Source organism: Macaca mulatta, chromosome 2 (genome assembly GCF_049350105.2).
Source record: "Macaca mulatta isolate MMU2019108-1 chromosome 2, T2T-MMU8v2.0, whole genome shotgun sequence".
Classification (NCBI taxonomy): Eukaryota; Metazoa; Chordata; class Mammalia; order Primates; family Cercopithecidae; genus Macaca; species Macaca mulatta.
In genome coordinates this window covers 77,213,021-77,220,710 of record NC_133407.1, presented here as the reverse complement: position 1 = coordinate 77,220,710, position 7,690 = coordinate 77,213,021, and positions in this window count along the sequence as shown.

Sequence of the window (7,690 nt, the reverse complement as noted above, 5' to 3'; positions counted from 1 at the left end):
GTACAGAAATCTAAGCATTAAAAAAAGATTCTAGCAAAGCATGAATATGCATATAATTGTTTGTTGCTTTATCCTTAGACAAAAGTTTCCAAAGAGTATATGTTTTAAAATGCAGCCATAAATCTACTTAAAGTGCTTCTTTATTCAGGCTTGCAAACATAGCATTGTCTTTGTCAATTTATCTGTCATCTGTTCTGATAAGTGACATTGTTCTTGAGTAGTAATCAATTGATGTCTCCGTGCCATCTGGCATTCTGTTGCTAAGCACAGCTGCAACACTGTAAGGTGAAGTGTGAGTGGCAAGAAGCAGAGTTTATGTTCATCACTATGTAACATTCCAGACTACACAGTCAATAAATCCTTTCTGTACCAGGCTGATACTATGAACTGCTTTATCTTAACAGGTGATGAAATGCCTTGGTAATTTAAGAAAATATGATGAAAAGTAATCATGCCAGTGAGATTTTGAAGATCTTTCTTTGTTTACAGAGTGATCTCCCAAAAAAAGGATACTGGTTTTTTTTTTCTCTTGAATATATATAAATCGTTAATAGCCATATCATTACACAAAAATATATTACTATGAGTTCATATTTGTTTTCACATAGAAATATGTTATAGTATTTATCATTGACTTCCTTTTACCATCAGTAGGGGCTTATGTAATTGGTCATTAAATATCTTAGAGTGAAAGCTTGCATTATTAATAACTATACAGAGAAAACAGGCATATACCGGAAGTCTCCCAGATAAATGTACTTCAAGTCTTCGATTACAGAAATTGAGCCCCATTAAATATTGTAAAATTTAAGTAAAAGCTTAAATTCTGATTAAAGTAGCTCTCAAAACACTGCTAATGATCTGCCTCTAAAATGTCATAAATAATCAGCTGTTACTAAGATTGTGTGTGGTATATTAAAATTTTATACAAATCTTCCTCTAAGCAAAAACAGTAAGGTTTTGATTGGAGCCATGATTACCAATGCCTACGTGCACGTATACATTCCATGACGTCTCCCTTTGCCATTGTATTTCATGACTACAACCATTGGCATAATCACCTTCGGTACGTGTCTAACTAATTCAGGAATGTCTTTCTGAATTTGATGTTCCAGATTTTCTTTTGCCTTCCTTAGATAAAAGAGATATGCTCAACCTGCAGATAAATTGCTTCAATGAGTGCATCCAGTTGAAATAAAGCTGGCTGAGAAAATACCCTGGGGAAAGGTACTGACAAATCCCTGTAGTAGATAACCACCTATAATAGATGAATGGCTTCAAAAAATATACCCAGTGATAAGGAGCATTTTTTAAGTGTGCTTTCTCTTTTTAACAATGAAATTCTTAGAGTAAGAGGCACACTGTACATTGAAAGAAGTTTTAAGAAAAATAATAGATATATTGTATACTTTGTTAATATAGTCAAACAAGTACCAAATTTTTATATAGTAGATATTATGTGCCAGGAAATTAGCAAGGTGAATTTTATCTTTGTAAATTCACAAAATCAAACAAAATTAGGTACCTTTTATAAATTCAAATATAGGATTGTGATATAAGAAAATTAACATGTAAGCAACCATAAGGTATTTACTCTAAGTGCATCCATTTTGTTTTCTGTGACTACCTACCCCAGCCTTTTCAGATGTTTAATTGACTTAAGCACTGAGTATAACTAAGCTTAAAAATATGCCTATTTTTTTAGGCAGATGAAAAGGAGGAAAATAGAAATAAGACTAATCACTATTGGCACTACAATTTGTGCTTTGGGAAACAGAATATGCTTAGCAATAAAAATAAAAATATTGGCAGGGTGCAGTGGCTCACACCTGTAATCTCAGCACTTTGGGAGGCCAAGGCAGGCAGATCACCTGAGGTCAGGAGTTCGAGACAAGCCTGGCTAACATGGTGAAATCCCAGCTCTGCTAAAAATACAAAATTAGCTGGGTGTGGAGGTATGCACCTGTAATCCCAGCTACTCGAGAGGCTGAGGCAGGAGAATCACTTGAACCCAGGAGGTGGAGGTTGCAGTGAGCTGAGATCGTGCCACTGCACTCCTGCCTGGGCAACAGAGTGAGACTCCATCTCCAAAAAAAATAATAAAAATATTTTTCTGGTCATATATTTGCAAATTATTGCCAATTAGTGAAAAGTTAACTAAAGACATACAAAAATACATAGGATATAAACCATATTTTAAAATATATCATAATTGTTTTACATTAACTTTTAGGCACATGGATAAAGAAATTGAGAGATACCCATTTTACTTATAAGAAGACACTTTTCCTTAATTAATGAAATTAACTGATGGAACTTTTAAAAATACTACACAATGGTAAATATTAATAGTTTTCTATACTATGCAAATTTGGCTTTTTCCTTACTAACAAAATACAAATTATATTCAGTGTTGCAATATGGCAGACTAAAAACACCTTCACTTTTTAGTTTCCTTTCATGGTCATGTACCTCCAGATTCCTTATGTAAGAAAAATAAAACCCATGCTGTCTTAAGCTAATATGAGTTGGCTTTCTGTTGTTTTTTTATAAGCCAAATTCTAATGGATGGATATACTATTATTATTATTATTTTTTAAATGACAGTTCATCTAGAAAAATATAAAGGTCCAAAGTCAAGAAACAACAGATGTTGGTGAAATTGCAGAGAAAAAGGAACACTTACATTGTTGGTGGGAGTTTAAATTAGTTCAACTATTGTGGAAGACAGTATGGTGATTCCTCAAAGATCTAGAAGCAGAAATACCATTTGACCCACCAATCCCATTACTGGGTTTATACCCAAAGGAATATAAATTATTCTATTACAAAGATACATGCATATGTATGTTCATTGCAGCACTATTCACAGTAGCAAAGACATAGAATCAACCCAAATGCCCATTAACGATAGATTGGATTAAGAAAATGTGGTATATATATACCATGGATCAGCATGCAGCCATAAAAAGAAATGATATCACGTCCTTTGCAGGGACATAAATGGAAATGGATACCATTATTCTCAGGAATCTAATGCAGGAACAGAAAATCAAACTGCATGTTCTCACTTGTAAGTGGAAGCTGAGCAATGAGAATACATGGAACATGAACACATTGTGGGGGAACAACACACAGTGGGGCCTTTTGGGGGAGCAGGGGAAGGGGGAGCATCCAGAAGAATAGCTAATGGGTGCTGGGCTTAATAACTAGGTGATGAGTTGATCTGTGCCACAAGCCACTATGGCACACGTTTACCTATGTAACAAACCTGGACACACTGCACATGTACCCCAGAAATTAAAATAAAGGCTGAAAAAAAAAGTTCATGTTATATGGTTACAAAAAAAAAAAAAACCCTCAACATAAAACATGCAAATCCAAATATAGTGTGATATATAAAGAAGAAAATATACAGTAATAGAACACAAAATGGAATCGACAAATTCCTATTTTATAGCATGAACATACTATATAAAGAAGGGAGAATAATGATTAAATTAAGCATATAAAGGTATTTATACCTTTTAGTAACTTTAGTAATTTATAATTATTAATTCTCTATTTCACACTAGAGAGGGAAATAATCACATGCTACTATTTTAAATAAAAAACTATAATAGAAGAAAAATATATTAAGATTGAAATGGAGTGGAATAATTTTTCAGAATATATAAATCTTATAAATGAATGTTCAAAGATAATTTTTAAATAATAAGTATACAATTATTAGAAAAAGATAATATCAAATGTGATTGGGAGTATACAATATAGGGATTTATTCATTCAATAATTATTTAATGAACACCAGAGTTGCACTGTTAGGGCTGAGCACTAGTGGGTGATGAACTGGACATGGTCCTTCTTCTCATTTTAAAACCCATAACTATGGAGAAAAAGACAAAACTGTTAATGAACATACAAATACATTTAAAATTCAAAATTTTCTATGGGCTGTGGTGAGGAGTCAAGCGTCAACAAGTTCAATAAATAGTATAGATATATTACAAATATATTCTCTCTCCACATATAGCAACTATCCAAACATTATATTCATCCAACCAAATGCATATGCAGCGGTAAACAAAACAAAAATTAGTATGTACTTAAAATGTATTAAAAACACATCATGCCATTCCACATGTCGATGTTTTCTTTAAACTCTTTGGTATTGATGTTTAGCTTCATTCTTGATTATTACATGCTATTCTACTTTGGACCATGAAAATTTGCCTAGTCATAATCTGGTCCTTATGTTTTTCACACATAGGTCTCATATTCATGCAGAAATATGTTTGTGTATGGTTTATAAAGTAGAAATTTAATCAAAATGCTTTCTATATGATGAACAATTGTTTCATTTCACTTATTACATAGGTCATGTTCTAATATCCCTCTAATATGCCATATAATATATCCTTATATACAACTGAGGATACAGAATCTCTATTCTCTTCTACAAAGTTATTTATCACTATCCAAATGCAATATATCCAAATGCTATATAATTTTAATCATTGAAGTGCATTATTAAATATATCAAATGAGACAAATTAATTTCTCTTTATTTTTCTTCTCTAAAAATATATTGGCTATTTTGGGCTCATTACTTTTCATAACGTTTTAAGTGAATTTTTAGGTTTGTTAAAAATTTTGGAGGAAATTTTATTTGGAATTGTGTAACAAATAGAGACTGAACATCTTGCAGGCCTGAGATTTCTCATGTGTGAACAAGATATAGTTTCCTATTTGGGGGAGAAGAGGTCATCTGTTGATGAATTTAATAAAACTGTAAAATATTTATCATACAAAGTGTATATTTTGTTATATTTATTCCCAGATATTTGATAGGAATATTTCAAAGAACTCAGTTCTGCTTTTGGTGCTCCCATTGTCATTCCCCCATCTTCTGTTTTACTAATTTCTCTTCTCATTACTACAGTTTCTAATGTGATATTTTCTCTTGGTTTTCTTCATCATTCTTTTCTTTAGATCTTGCATGGGATTCTTCACCGTTTACAATTTTGTTTCTTTTCCAACAAGCATTTACATCTATCAATTTACTTTTAATAATAATATCTATTCAGGTGCAAGTTACAGTGGATTATATGCAGTATTTTTGTTATACATTATTTTGTAATATCAATTTGATTCTTCTTTTTAAATCCAGAAATAGTTTATAAGTGGTTTTCAATATGTATACTTCTGTGTTTTAGAAAGATGTGAAAATCATAAAATATCTATAGGATAAGAGATGGGGTAGGTGATAAACGAAACTTTTGGCAATATCATAACAAGACATCTGTGTATTACTCCATGTGATTTTTCCCCAAAACTTAATGAAATAGGTAAGACAGAAATGCATATTCTCTCTTGAGATCTCATATTAGTCAAGGTTCTCCAGAGAAAGAAAACCAACAAGATATGTAGAGATGGAGAAGATGTAATTTGTTATGGAAACTGGTTTTCATGGTTATGGAGGCTAATTCCCACAATATGCTATCTGCATGCTAGAGAGCCAGGAAAGCTGTTGGTGTAATTCAGTCTAAATATGAAGGCCAGAGATCCAGAAGAACTGATCAATGGTGTAATTTCCAGTCCAAGGTCAAAGGCTCGACAATTGAGTGGGGATGATATATGTCCAAGAATCAAGAACCAGGAGCAGAAGATGAGCAGAGGATGGGAAGATTAATGTCTCAGCTCAAGAAGAGAGATAAAATTTGCTCTTTCTCTGTCTTCTTGTTCTCTAGGGGAGGCTTCAAGGGATTAGATGATACCTGCCCATATTGGTGAGAGCTACTCAGTCTACTGATTCAAATGCTGATCTCTTCTGGACAGACCACGAAAAAAAAGTTTTCCCAGCTATTAGGACATTCATTTACTCAGTTAAGTCGACATAATCATCACACAGCTTTACATGCCTTTTCTGTGACTACTGATTTAAATTTACAAAGTTCATGTAGACATAGTTTTAACAATTTGTCCATAAAAATCAGTTAGATATGGTTGTCTATCTGCAGAAGAATACTTTGTGAGGCCTGCAAATAAGTTGTCCCTTCCAGTCATGTTTCTGGGGATTTGTAACACTAATCTATATGTTTTATGTCATGTTGATCATTTAAACAGAGCCAAAAATCTGACTTCAGAACAATGATGATACAGAAAACAGCTAAAGTACCATAATTGGGTTTAAAGAGGAAGTCAGGAATAAAACAGTTACTTGGAGGCAGTAAATTATACTGATGTTTTTTCATGGCCAGCAAAATAAGCTTCTATGTATTTAGAAATACACCCTGAGTCAATCTCTTTTTTATGATAAAATCATGCTGTGAATATAATCACCAAATATGAGCAGACTGAAAAACATTGTTAAGATACAGATTGTACTAAGACATATCAAGATTAATTATTATTTGCCTAATTATATTTAGTAATTGCAGTCATATACTAGCAATACAGTGTTTAGCTAAATGTCAGATTATTTGGCATTACATTGGTGATCCAGTTCCAAAACAAAGGTGAATCTCAGCACTTCACAATTTCGGTATTGTAGCTTTTGACTCCCCGCAAGAAATACGATTTAAATTTTGGCATTTACAAAGCTATTCTGAAATAATAAAATACAGTTTCACAAAAAAATAAAAAATAACAGAAAGACAGATATCTGAGAATGTTGCAAAGATGATAAAGGGAAAGAAGACTGAAGACAAACATTGAGACAGAGAAAAAAATCTGAGAAGACAGCACCAGATGACCCTGGTTTTGAAGGTGAGTCCCTGCTGTGGAGGGGACCACTGGTTTGCTCTCCTTTAACTCTCACGTCTGAAATGACTGCCTGGCTCCAAAATGTGATCTTATGATAATCAAATGTATTTTATAAGAAGCTTATTTTTACTTGGAAACTTTTCAAATTACAGAAATGAAGAAATTATATAAAATGGTACAATTTTCTACCTCAGAAACATAATAGCATAACAATTTTTAATTAATTAATATATTTAATATTCAGCTGCTTCATTGTATTAAATGAGACTGTACCATTTTTTCCCTGGAAGCCCAACTCTGGATACTTTTGTATCCACTGTCTCTGTAGCACATGTACACAAATACACACACACAGTTACACAGAAACACAAAAACCCACATGCACATCTGCTCCAGAACTTTTAAAAAACAGTGTTGGTTTCTCCTAACAAGTTTGAAGATTCTCAGGAGAGAATTACACTTCACCACAAATATCTTTCTAGAAGTCTTTATTATGCATCTACCTTCCCAAAACTTCTATTCTTTAGGGTGGTTTCCCAAATTGCTCCTTTTTCTTTAATTTGTTATCTTTAGTCTTCCTCTCAATTTGTTTACTCCATTTCCCCTTAAAATCTTGTTGCCTCAGTTTCTTCAAACTCCAACTTCTCTTTTCTTCTTCTTCTTCTTCTTCTTTTTTTTTTTGAGGGGGTGTCTCACTCTGTCGCCCAGACTGGAGTGGAGTGACGCGATCTTGGATCACTGAAAGCTCCGCCTCCCGGGTTCACGCCATTCTCCTGCCTCAGCCTCGTGAGTAGCTGGCACTACAGGCGCCCGCCACCGCGCCCAGCTAATTTTTTGTATTTTTAATAGAGACCGGAGTTTCACTATATTAGCCGGGATGATCTCGATCTCATGATCTCCTAATCTGCCCGCCTTGGCCTCCCAA